Below are 14,492 nucleotides of genomic sequence, written 5' to 3'. Positions count from 1 at the left end.
AAGAATTTGTTAGCCAATGAAGCTATGACTTTTATTGTAGAATCATTGCTGTATCTCTATATGTGTAACTGAACACTTGATCTATCTCTTATTGGCAAGCATTGAGAGAAGGGCTGTATGAAACTTACGTATTTCTTTTCCAAGAACTGTCAGAGAGAGAGTGTCTTATGAAGAAAAGCTGAGAAAGAAAATTTGGTGCCTGATTTAGAGTAAGTCCGTCCCTAAAATTACAAAATTGGCCAGGGAATTAATTTGAGATAGACTGTTCATTTAACGAGGACTTAAAGAATGGCCTTTATTCAGATATGCTAAATTTTGTTGATGGGGGCCAAGACCTATTGGTAGAATTGTTTAAAAAAACTGAGTGAAGGGTTTAGGTGAAATCCAGTTCTGAACTGAGTACTTAGCACCCATGTCTGTGAGTCACAGGATCTGCCTGTACAGAAGCAGCAGGGCAGATTCATCCACCATAAATGCAATTCATACATGTGCCTGTGTGTGTGTGTGTATGATTTTTTCTGCAAGACTGCTACAAGCACGACTGTAACAAGTCGCTTTATTAAATCTTCAGTAATTCAAAGCTCTGCATCAGTGCATGTGCACCATCTAGAACTGGTGAGGTACAACAATTAAAAACACATAACAATTAAATAAAAAAACACTCGAGTATAACCCAAAGTCTTTTAAGCTTGAGTGTGAACAGTAGGAATCACATGTTTATCTGTATGTGGATCTTTAGCTATAAATTGCCTATGTGCATTTAATTGTTTTTCAGACAATCAGGGTTCTGTGGGTTACATTTCGTAAGAAAATGTGGACATAATGCCCCATGTCCTTCCTGTCACACTTCCAGTCATTCCTTTTGAAACAAACTTAATGTATATATCAATGTAAAATCCAAGATGCAATTTCTGAATCCTCAGATACTGAGAAGTAGTTTGATAGATATTCATGATATTTTAAGTATAATTTTTTTCCCTATTTCCATTGTTTTCTGGAAAGATCACTTGCTTTTATATTTGCCACAGGATTATTTCCAAAAAAGCTTATGGCATTTTTCTTCTGGAGACATATAGGATGAGTAGAATGAAGTCAATTAATTTACCATTGCTGCAAGCAACAGATTTTTTTCCTAGAATTTCCCTAGCACACTCACCAACCAAAATTCAGTTTCATCAAAGAGTATAAAGAAAAAACTATAGGTAAATAACTTGACTGGCAAGAATTACTGCTTCTTCACAAATCAGGGCTCAATATCTTTTCTGAAGATTTTTCTTGGCAAGCCTAAGCAGCTGACATCAATACAGGAGTAACTGGATGAGATTCTATGGTTTGAATTAAAGAGGCAGACTAGATGATCTAATGTTTTCACTCTAACCTTTGCATCTCTGAGATGGGGATAAGCCACATGAGTCAGGCTACTTCTACATAAGCGAGTTTAACCATAACATAGTGCTTTTTTATTGTGCTAGGCCTTCTCTGAGGAACTCTCCCATTATTATACTGATCCGCAAAGCCAAAATTTTGCTTTGCAGATACTTGGTTGAGCAGTGCTGCTAGGAAGGTTGTTACAGCCGAATTTGATAATAGCCGTTACGGACTTTTTTTGTATCCTTTGTGAACTGCATAGCATAATAATTCCTGCAAGCAGTTGAAGACTGTGGTAACTGAGGATATGAACATGTTTTTGGAATACAGCTGTGCTTTTCTAGTTTGAAGCTGTCTGTCAAAGACTGTAGAGAACATGAAAACGTGATCAACCAGAACCATAAACAAAAATTGCAGCCCAACAACCACATGGAAAAATAGCCAGCTGCAGTCTGGATTACCACAACTGTCAACAAGATTTCCATTCAGAAATCCTCTCTTTGGCCTGTCTTCTAATACTATTGCTAATGGAAGGAATGCTCTTAAAGAAGGCAAACTCCTTTATATAGTTGCTTTTGATCACATACCAAATAGAGTTTCAACCAGAGAAAATGAATAAACATTGTAGGAACTCGCAAACAATTACAGCATGCTTTTTCTGCCTCTCTCTCTCTCTGCCTATCTCAATACAAGTGTACGGAGACATGCATAACTTTTTCAGATTTGTTTAATATTCAGATATTATCCAGTGACATTTTGCAGTTGCGGAATTTTTCAATCCATACTGCAAATTTCTCCAGAGATTCAAAACTGCAACCAAATCGTGCTACTTCATTCTGACTTGTCAAATGGAGTGTCAAGTTTTCTCAAAGCTTCTTTTACAGTAGAAATTGCTACAGTTGCAATAGTTGCAGGAACAGGTGACAGAAGAAATGTATGGTTTATTATTGCTCTGTTTGGGGTGTTTGCAGAGGGGATTAGAGAGAGCTTTCTTAACACATAGTTTTAAAGTTACTACTTAAAGGAAAGCTCTTGACTTTTATTCAATATGCCAAATGTCACTTAAACCTCAGTTGCTGAGATGCTGGCTTTGATCTTCAAGACTGCACTTTTTGGCAGTGGAAAGACAGAGATAGATTCAGATTCACTATTTCAATGTTTGACTGATTCTTCTTGGTTTGGTGAAGAACAAGAAACAAAACTATAAAGTTAGGGGAAAAAAAGAAATACCTGTGTCTAAAATGTATACAAATCTGTTACAAATTTGAGCATGTTATTGATTATCTAGTTCAAAGCACAGGTACTTTTGTTAATAGCAAGTCACAACACCTGGAACATACTTCTTTTATTTAGTGGGTGAAATGAATCGCTGATTCCCTCATTAAACTGGTCTGTCTCTATAAATTCAAAGATGTGAAACAATGCTGTTATGGTTAGTGCTCTGAGCGTGGTCTGCTAAATTCTGTGTTATCTGTATTTTATAGTTGTTTGTACATAAAGACCTGCTGTGAAATCAGTCACTTTCATTTATGTGCAACGTAACACTTCTGTTTTTATGTAAAAGCTGCAGTTTGAAAAATACCGGTATGTGGATAACAAGGTTCATAACCTGCAATGGAAATGTGAGGCTGTCTGGCAGTTTTCACTAGCTGACACAGCTTTAAACTGGTGGCTGTTCTTACAATAGATGATTTCAGTTCTGGAAATACATCTTGAAAAATGGACCAGACTCTGCAACTGTGCTCTCTGTGAGGAGCACACACTTGCATGCTAATAATCCAGACCAGGGGTATGAATCTGATAAATTTGTTCTACAGTAGCTCCAGGAATTATTTTAAATGACTCATCCTAGCACTGACACTAGAAACGGTCTTCTCAGCACTGATTTTAAATAATGATCTCCCCTGATGCTCAGTGCCTAGCCTGCCCACAGAAACATCAGTTATTTGGAGGCTGCTGCAATTCTCAGTCCACTAAAATTGTGATGAAAGTCTTCCTTCTCTTCAAGGATCTCTTTGCCAGGAGCAAATAGCTATGGCAGGCAGATAACAGGAAAAGTACCTCCCAAGAGCAAAATGAAGTTTTATTTAATGTGCTCTAGGATAAACACTGCATTAAAATGTTAGTATGAGCAAATTTCTCCAAACAATTGTTAAGCCATAGGCAGAGATACATAACAGTTGCTTTTGCCACATCACCCCAAAAGCAAAAAAACCCCAGAGGAACAGCTCCCTCTGTTTCCTTGTCCTCCACAAATTGCTGGGTAGGTCACACATTTCTAATGTTAGCCTATCTCCGCACAGCTGAGGTTGTTTTTCTGTACAGAAAAGCGTGTTTTTTCTTAGGAGTTGTGAGTTTTGCTGAACTAAAGCCAGAATGAACATTGATACCAGGTGCCTGCTCTGGCAGAATCCAACATCACACCTACAGATAAAGTGTAATATTACATGTGTCATGCCCAAGCACCACAAATTACTCTGCCCTCATCTCAAATAACATGATAACTCCTACTTTGAGACTTCAGACAATGTAGCCTTGGCAAAAGGAAAGTTTTTCATAGCCAAGCAGATCAAACCTAATGTATTTTACTGCACCAGAGGGGTTGACTTTTAAAGAAAATGTATTGCCAAATTGAATCTACCTTTGGTGAATAAAATAAAACATACTGTCCTGGACAATGACAGTGATAACCAGTGTTTGACTAGTTTGGAAGGAACCACAATGTTCTTGCAGTGGCTGCTGGAGGCTCAGGTATGATGGTGGTGCAGATACAAGCACATGACGGCTCATGATGAGAGAAACATAGAGTTAGGAATGACAGAGTCATCTCCTCTGAGATTTCTGACTCTTGCAAAAGTGTCTGAGATGTCCATACCTCATGCTCATTGCCTGAAGGCTGGTGAGGATTGGAGAGGGGCAGTGATCATGGTTGGTAGCACCACACAGGCACTGGGGAGGAGGGTGATGACTCTTGGCACCCTGCAGGCCACCATTGCTCTTCCAAACTCACAGGCACTTCGTGGGCTGGTGGGAGTTCTCTGGGCATGTTCCCAGATTAACTGCTTACATTCAGCCAGTAAAAAAAGAAACGTGGGACTTGAACTCCATACTTTAGTTTCTCTGAGCTCTCACACATCTTGAAATTTTGGCTCCTCCAAATGCATGGCTCATCTCCTAATTAACCTCAAACACACAGGGTGACTAGTTAGCAAGTAAAATTTTGCTGAAAGTGAGAGCTGATTAAGCAGACTGTCATTTTGCAATGGAGGATCAGGTAAAATGTACCAAACTACTTCTGCTACTGAGAGTGAAGTGACTGCTCCCAAAGGACTACACTTGTAAATAGCCTCTAAAAACAGGACTGCAATATGTCCTCATAGATATTTGCATGAGACATTTCTTAAGCTGTGCAGAGAAATGTCATTTTTCATACAGAAATGCAGGAGTTTGAACCGAGGAATGGATTGGACCTCAAAGAACTGTGGACTGTCAGCAGAAATCAGATGAAAATTTACACCTTATTAAGATCAAAAGAATAATTTCCTGATTCAGGAAATGGCAATAAGGTTTTTGAGGACTTTCTACTTCAAATTATTTAGTGGGATAACAGGCTTCCATCTGTATTTTTTGAAAATTTATGGACTAAGTAGTTATTATGCCATTTTCTATCTTAACCTCAGTTTCATTTTGGATTTTTGAGCTTTGTGCATTTTGCTGAAAAAAAAGAGGTAGGGAAAATGTTAGCAATTTAAAAATAAGGGACTGCTTAGCATATCATTGGTAATATGGAACTGGCCTGGTTAAGGACATAAATCTTTAATGACAAAGATAATCATCTTTATAGCTTACAAATTCCTTATTAGCGTGTGGATAGTGTTACTATAAATTCAAGCTGCATATTATGAGCCACACATTTTTAGCTGTTTGAATTTGTTCTCTGAATATTTAGTAAGATGATGAAGGGAGGTGAATGGCATCTCCCCAGCTGGACACAGTTCCAGCTTAAGCAAGACGATAAACTTCTAATATGAAGATGGAACTTATGGATGCTAGCCAGAACAAAATAACATTTCACCAGTGGAATTCCAGCTCAAACTCTATTCTGGAAAGAAGTCATTCTAACAAGGCTCCCTTATAGGGGCTTCTGGAAAATAAAATAATGGAAAAGCCAAGTGTGTGGTCTTTTGAAATTTCAGATTAATTTGTAAAAGAGACAGCACCAGCAGCTTTTAGAGAAAGAAACAGAAACAAATGCTGCAAGTTGACAAGAAATATTTGCTGTCCTTATGTTCTTGCAACAGCACCCATGACCCTGCAAATAGCATTTTTTTCCCCCAGCAATATGTCTAAAACAATGACCCTTAGACCCTTGTGCAGATTATTGAAGTGGTAGCTGGTTGCCCAGGTTTTTTAAGAAAAGAAATAACCATCCGACCCAGGAATAAGAAAATTAATTCTGTTAGGATACATACTGATGTTTACATTTTGGGATCCTTTTACATTGTTACATAGTCTTTACCCTTGAAAGAACTGTTCAGCTTACCCCTTCCTTTTGTTATTTAAGTCATACAATGGCATAGATGTCTTGGGGAGTGCTATTGATTGGTAGGTCCTCACATGTAGCAAATCTAAGTTAAGGTTCAGTGATTTCAACATGTAAACAAATGCTGATTTATCTCTGAAGGTGTGGCAGTAAGATAGGGCTCCAATAGGAGTGTGCATGTTCACAGTCCATGCAAGGCTATGTAAGTGCTAACATCTTCAAAACACCGGGTGTGATCCTAGATGCAGCAAATCTTTGCAATGTTGAGCAGTATATTGTGGCTTCATACTGGTTCATCCACCTGTATATTTATCTAGCCAATCACTCTGGTTAAAAACCATATCCTTTACTAGTACAACAATGTTCATCATGTATTTTTTGCTGCTGGTGTGCTTGACTTGGAACTCACTGGTCACGAGATGTTTCTATAGCAATCATGTTACCTTTCCCAGCCAGCCAAACCAGAGGTCTTTATGTAAAGATTTCTGCCTCCAGAAAATGCCTTTCTCTCTCTGCTGATTCTATGGGCAACCTAGAGTACTTGCACTTCTAATTCATGCATCTTATTTTGCTGTCTATAGATAAGTGGGATGAATTCAGGCCCCAGCACATATTTCCAATTTGTCTCTAATAATAGACATTTACCTTCTTTTGATAATAAGTGACTGTGTTATATACTGAGCCTCTCAGACATGTGAGTCTGATAGAAGAATAAAGCAGGAGCCTAAGGAGCATTTAGTTCAAAGGAAGCCAGAGGATTTGCAAAAAATTGCTGGAAGTGGGATACAGTGTTTTAATTCAAAGAATTACTGGTAATTTGAAAAATTGGCCCCACAGAGATCAGTGGTAAGACTCCCAGATAGCTTTGAGCCACATAAAAGGAGCTGCTTTTCAGAGTGGTTACTTTGGGAAAGGAATTCAGAATAATCAACAATTTGCATTTGAGGTACTACTAAAATCAACGTCCTCCTTTGACAGTTTTGCTTTGCAAAGACCTCTGTGACAGTGCAGTTGATAGCCTTGTTACTGTGAGCTATGTTTCAGCAGCTGGAGATGCAGGATGCACCCAGTGGCTGAAGGATGAAGGAGGTACAGAGATTTTACAGATTAATTGTTTTTACATGAAGGCAAATACCACATTTTCCTTTTAAAGCAATTGTTATTTTATCCCATAGATGCTGTTATTCACAGCAGCTCAAATAGTTTACCCTGAAGACATAAGCTTAGCAAGATCAACTTGCTTTGATACAACCAAATGAAACACTTTATAATAGTTTACCAGCAAAGCTCTTACACAATGATCACCATGCAAACTACTCAGGCAATAGAAACAGAAAACCACTACCACAGCACTCCAATTTGGAATGGAGTTTGGTTATTGGAGTTGGGTTGGGTTATCCTTGATCTGAGAAGACCTCAGCAAGATGCAGAGCCAGCAGTCACCCTGGCTGGATTCACTACTGTGCAAAAGGCATAGTGACTGAGTCCCTTCATACCCAAAGGTCTATTGGGAAAAATACACTGCTAATTCTCTGCATAGAGGTGACCTGTCCACAGCATGCTCTAGGCAGAAGTACGAAGCAGTCTGTGATGCAACATTTTGGCAAAATTTTCCAAGTATACAAGAAAGCCATGAGAAAAATGAGGCATCCCTTTCATGCATGTAAATGTTTTCATTTCATGCAACTCCTGGCAAAAGCCCAAGCATTTTTTCAGATAATTCATATTCACTTTCAAAATCTTCACTTCCTTAGCAAGGCTGGCACATAAATAATTCCAGAGAATAGTTCTTGGAAACGATCATCTATAGTAGTAATGTTTTAAGACTTGTGGGGACACATTCAATTAAAGCTTCGTATAGTTTCCATACCAAAGAAATCCACACAAAGCTGAATAAATAACAGTGGAGAAAATGTTTCCAGCCTACACTTACTTACAGTATGGCTCCTTTACACTGCTTTAGAGATGTAAAGGGACCTTAAAAAGGTTTAAATGAACTGTTAATGCAGGACATAAAGAACATTAGCATAAGTGAGAACCAGCTTCATGAATATTACGGAGTTAAACTGTTGTCTGGCTTGCTTGGCTTCAGAAATTCCAAGAAAGATTATGAATCCAACTCTGACTTTGAAAATTATTAAGCCTTCTCCTCTGCTTTACTTTTTATTTAATCTTTTCTTCTCAACCATGAATTGTGATTGCTCTTATGTTCTGTGGCTCGGCTTTGGAGAAAGGGAAGGGAGAACAATACTATTCCAGGCAATTCAATAGTATAGTTGTGGGATAACACCCACCCCCCAGACCTGCAATGTGGGTTCAGGCCGTGGATTTCAACCCACTCACTGCCTAATAGAACGCTTGAACTTATTGACCAAGGAAAGTGACTCCATTACCCCCCCTTTTTCTTTTTAATTTTTTTTTTTTTTATTGAATTTGGTGCTATCTGAATGAATCAAGAGCAGATTAATAAATCAGGCTCCTCTGAAGGCTTATGTGGGTTTTCCTTTCTCACTTCAGAAATGCCAGGAGGTTAGATGTCTTGCTTCCACCTGTCTTGCAAGGCCAAAGGCTTCTGAATACGTATGAGAATTTAGGTCCTCTGAAGAGTTCAATGTTGCTGTAGCTCAGGCTAGAAAAAATTAATCCTATGATGGGAGGAGTACCAAAGGCAGGACTGAGGTGAACAGTGAAAGTGGTACCCAAGAGAAGGGATCTGAGGCAGAAGCAGAGCAGAGACTGGGAGTTAAGAAAGGCCTCATCCATTAATGAAAACTAATTTGGCAAGTGACAGTGCACTTAGGCTGCCAGAGGCGCCTCTTCCTACAAACTGGCCGGAAAGGGTGTCCTCTGCTAGAGAGCATCAGGCTGGATCTTCCCAGGAAGTTCATCTGAACTTTCATCTAAACCCTCAAGGAGGCCAGCAGGCAAAAGAGAAACCCTCCTCAGAATCATGAAAGTAAGTCTTTTAAACTTCATTTATTGTCTTGGGTTGAATGAGTCAGGCTTTGTTTGGTTTTTGGGTTTTTTTTGTTTGTTTGTATGGATATTGTTGGTTTTGGTTTGTGTGTTTTTTTGTTTTTTTTTTTTTAAAGGAAAAGTTATTTGTTATATGTTATTTTGGGTGAATCTAAGGGTTGGTTGGTTCCCCCCCCCCCTCTTTAACAGCCAAATCAACATCCTCCCCCAACCAGTTATTTATCCAGGACACTCCTATCATTATGACTTTTTCATAACTTAAAGTAGTTCAAAGCCAGAGAATAGAATATTAGGTAGAATGTCATCCTTAGTGTAGTTGGTGAAACTGAAGTGGTTAATAACCAGCTAAAGCTCAACACAGATCTACAAGTCCATGATGACCTAGGAAGCTTGTCAGACTCTGGCAAACTGGAAGTGGTCAGTGCTGAAAGACACTTGGAGTGCAGGTCCCTCAGGGAGCCATAGCTGCAAAAATCCTCCAGGAAGAAGAGAGAACTGAAATACTTCTATTAATAAAAAAGAAAACAGGAAAAAAAAAAACCAACCCAACAACACAGAAAACAAGAAAGAATTCTGTTATAAAACAACTCTCATCATCCAGACCTTGCCCATCATCCTTATACAGCATAGAGCAATAACAAAAGACAATGTTGCTGTGTTTTTCACTTCACTTCTCAGTCCCAGAGGGTCACTGGGAATTATTAAAATTATGATGATGTGTGTAAGATTCCAGGAAAGTCTTTGTACTGAATTAGAAATGCAGCAAATGTTAATTGGAGTTGATGTATCTCCTGCTGGATTAATTTTGAATCTAGTACTGAAGTATATCGACATCGTGTTAGTGATCAAGATGTTCTCTAAATTTAAAGTGTTTGCCAGGGAATAATTACAACTTGGAGAAAGGAAGAAAAGATTGAAGGTGTCAAGGTTTAAAAGCACTTGATATTTTTGTTATGGTTTTGGTACTTATAGAACAAGCAAAAGGGCTTGCCTGAGTAATTGAGGAACCTGAAAATATTTTGAAAGATCCTATAATCATTAGGTATAACTGGAAGAAAAAAAAAAATTCAGTTCAAGAAAATTGTTGAGGTTGGGAATACCTCTTGCCTTGTGTTGCAGAAAGATGGATGCTCTTTAATGTTTCCATGACAGAAAGGAGAAGGATCCAGGTGATGTGGGAACGACCAGCTCAAGCACACAACCAGCCCCAATCAGCACCAGCTCTCCCCTAGGCCTGCCTTCACCACTCTCACTGACGCTTTATCAGGAGGAAGCTTTAGACTTGAAGAACAATTTTCTCCTAGTCCTGTTGCAGCACTCCCCAAACTATCATGCTGCAATAAGGTCTTTTACCATCTCATACCAGCACTCTTCATCCAGTCCCCTCTGCTGCCTTCTCCTCGCCTCATCCAGGGCATGTGCTCTCCCTCCTCTTACTCTTCCTCCTTCTTCCTTGGCTGCTCTCCCTTCATTGGCTCTCAACCACTTAACAGAACCAGCCACAGCTGCACCTTATCTACATCAGCCAACCCGCCGCCCCTGAAGCCAGCCCACAGTTGTATATTATCAATGATAATTAACCCAGCTTCATTCCTCTACATAGTCCTGTGAGGCTATAGTCAAATCTGTTTTTCTCCTTTTGCTTGCTTTTCAGATTTGACCAATGAGCTGTTCCTTATGGACCTACTTTTCTTTGCATGGACCTGATCTGTTAGCTATTGATGGCTGAAAGGCTTCACCAGAGGTCTCCTAGGTGTGGGACTTCCTCCAGGTACCTCCAAGGGGACCGTGACACCCTTCTTTTCTACACAAACATACTAGCTGTCTCCTTTCCCTCACATACCCACCTGTGTTCACAAATTTGTTTTTTCTAGTCTCAGGCCAGAGAAGCTAGAAGGCATGAAGGGACAGAATGACTTATTTCAGGCAGTATCACTGTGTGCATGTACTTTCCAAGGTTTTTATTTCCTGTGTGAAAATTTAAGATTTTATAACAAGTGAGTATAAATATCGCTCTTCTTTCTACACACGGACAAAGCCAGACTTCTTGTCAGAGATATCTTTTAATCTTGTTTGTTTTGGGACAGAGGAGGGCACAGAGGCATGTGAGTGGCTTGCCACAGCTCTGGAAGGAGGGGACCTGTGTGGATCAGGATGGAAGAGAAGCAGCCCCTATAAAACAGCTGAACGAAACGGCAAGGCGTGTGAGGATGGCCCTGCCCTTTATCAAAAAAGGATGACAGGAATCGGTGGATGCCTGCTCAGCCCCTGGGAGGCAGAGGTATGTGGCTTTTGCCATCTCTTTATTGTAAAATGCAATTAAGCTACAGTGGGACTTCTGCCTTTTCAAAACACCCAGGAAACCCCATATTGAGAACTTGCATGTATTTTAAAAAACAAACAAACAACAAAAAACCCCATCCCCGGAAAAGAAAGAGTAGCCTCAGAGTGAGGTTTCCACTCAGAATAATCCCTTGATAACCAGCAGCAGAAACACAGCAATGGACCGATCAGGTTTTCTGATCCTTTGCTGTTGGTGTGAGAACCCCTTGGTCCTGGGAATATGCTGTCTCTTGCTTTTGCCAGCGGATTCTTCAACAGCACACTTCACATGATGGAATTTTTACCACCTTCTCCGGGAGTAATTCCACAATATACTTGTGACAAGTTGGCGATATATTTAATTGCAGTGTGTGAGAGATGCCTGCGTTTGACCACAAACTCATTTTCACGTACTGTAACTTTTTGGTTGGCCAACAGATGGTAGCAATTTTTGGCTACTATGGACCTGGGATGTGTCCAAACTGGTCAGAAAAGAAAGGGTCCATATCCTAAAACTAATTCTCAACATCCTTCAGCTTCATCACTATTGAAATAAAAACCAATGAGTTAAACAGTAATGGATCATGACCATATTAATACCTATTAAAGTTAAACTGTGTGTCAGTTTCAGAAAGACACTTACCCACAACTAGGTAATCAGGTATTAGTGAAGATGCTTTGGAAGATAAAAAAAAATAGATGAAAAGCCTTGAAACTTATGGGAAGCCTTGGATATTAACTTGTTTTTCCAATTCGCCTTAGAATAATTTAGTTCACAGACATGCAAACCAACTGATAATTAGCAAACTTGAACAAAATGTCCCCATTTGTAGATCAAAATTATTCAACACAAATATTAATTGCAAATTTAGCCTTTTTTCTGTTCATGAATGTATTTCTTATGCATAAATGTATTTCCTATGCATAAATATTCATTGAATAGTTTGCAAAACCAGATTTTAGTCTGTGGGTTGCTTGTAAGATGGTTATTATATCTGTATAGTCTTTACTCGTGCATCACAATTAGACAATAATTCACAAAGGTATCATCTCTTCCCCCCTGAAATGAGATTGTGACTTTAAAAACAAAATAATATGGAAAAAAGTAAAGGGATAATTGCAGTGTTGGCATCATTTACAGGAAAAAATCACATGCACTAAAATTTGAGGAAAGTATGAAGATTTGTGATTATCATGACAAATACCCACAGCTGTGTGAGGATTTATAAGCATCACGTATTATAAAAGCACAAATAGCAGGAAACTCTACTTATTTCTTTTATTCACAAAAATATTCTTGAATCACAGCATTATTGTAAATGCCCATCCTCACAATGATACAATTTCCTGTTTGAATTTCTCAGCAAATGAACGGCATTAATTGTAACTGTTTGTCAGCTTCCAAAAATTGTTAGACAAGATAATATCCAAGCTTTATGTTCATTTGAATAGATACTGCAGTCTGCACCCCCTGTCCCCCTTCCTCAGCATCTTTTTCTGAGGAAAATGAGACAAGCTGCTCTTTCCATTTTTATTGCCGAGAGCCATTCCCCCATCAACAACTCGGCACCTTTTAACCCTCGTGATGTGATGTTGATGGAGCTGCCACTTAAGAACAAATTCTTTTTGGCCATTGGGGAGCTTCCCGTGGTGATAGAGATGACAGAGCCTTTTGCAGGAGACTGCTTTTGAATCTGCTGTTGGGGGGAAACCCTTGTTGTCTGGTATCTAACAGCATTTGGGTTCAAATGTGAAATCCCCGGGCTCATTCTGGACTCCTCGTGTGCAGGAGGCACAGCCGCTAGAGTGCTTGGGAGGGAGAAAAATCAAGGGAAGGAAACTCTCACTTGGCATAAAGCCTTGTTTACCCAGTCTTGTGGAACAACAAGCAAACAACAAACACTGTCCAAAACAAGCCCCACTGTGTAAGCCACTGTTTGCACTCAGAGTTCAGAGTGTCTGTTGGGTTTGAGTTCAGCAATTTGAAGCAAGAAATTGTAGGAATGCCCTTGGATAATGAATCTTCCTTTAATGCACTAATTATTCTTACTAAACTTGTTATGTTATGGGACTTAATGCTGCTTATTTTGTGATCTTTCTTTTCTAGCACAATGGCCCTCTGAACAGGTGGAGGGGATTTTATCCAGCACATCTTTGGTTGTTAGCCAGCACATTCTTGCTCTTCCAGACGTGAAAATATTTATATATTAGTACTAGGAAATAACATCTTTCACTTTCTAAAAAAAATCATAAAATGGCACACTAACAACTTATTATGTACTCCTTGCCAGCAAAAATTAGTACAGAAAAGCACACCTTGCATTCACTGCTCCTATCTAACAGCAATATTTTAATGTTAACTCTTTGTCACTGGGAGTCGATTTTTCCCAGCACAGCACCTAAGTGCAAAATGCATTAGCACAAATGTCTGAACTCCAGACCCATCTGGCACGAGGAGCTATAAAATATTGCCGTATTTGTCTACAGTAGATTTTAACAGACTTTCTGGACAATATCATTTATAAGAACATTGTTGTGCAATGGAATTAATTAACACAAGTAACATGTACAACATAAATTTTTATTGTTTCTTATACGCCATAAAATTTCCAAGACAGAAGCACCTGGTAAAGCCATACCGTCTGATGGGCATGGCATTAGGAAGGCCTAGATGGGAGCAGATGGAAAGTCTGAGGAAGAAATCAGAACAGATGGGAAGTCTGAAGGTGAAATTTGAACTTAGGTATTTCAAAGTTCACATGGCTGAACATAAAGTCCCATGAAACGTGCTCTGATAAAGAGTTAATCGGATGGGCTCCACTGTGCCCTCCCTCCCTCCTTTTGCATTTCCCGTGTCACTTAGCTGTCAACAAGGTTTGTGGCAGCAGTTAAAAAAGCACTTTCCTAAACTCTGCCTGCTCATTTCGAAACCAAGTTTTTGCCATCCACTCTGTACCTGGGATTTTACGAAGGCGTTGGTGCTATAAACATGGAAAAGCATTTTTGGTTTCATACCAGGCTGGTGGCTCTGCCCTGTAATTTCCCTCCTCTTCGTTTAGACAGTTGGGCAGCCACAGAAAGCTGTGCTGGCAAGGAGGCAGCAGCATGCAGGCAATGCCAATGTGTGGACGGACCTGTGGGGTTACAGAAGGCAGCCTTGAGCCTCTACTGATGGCTGCTGTCACGAACAAAAAGCTCAGGTCCTGCTAGCGTAACTTTGTGCAGTGTGTATTTGGCTCATTTGCATGGGTACAGCTTCATGGAAGAACTTTCCCCCCTGCTG

Source organism: Falco naumanni, chromosome 2 (genome assembly GCF_017639655.2).
Source record: "Falco naumanni isolate bFalNau1 chromosome 2, bFalNau1.pat, whole genome shotgun sequence".
Classification (NCBI taxonomy): domain Eukaryota; kingdom Metazoa; phylum Chordata; class Aves; order Falconiformes; family Falconidae; genus Falco; species Falco naumanni.
The sequence above is the reverse complement of the archived record's forward strand: the minus strand, read 5'-3'. Positions refer to the sequence as shown.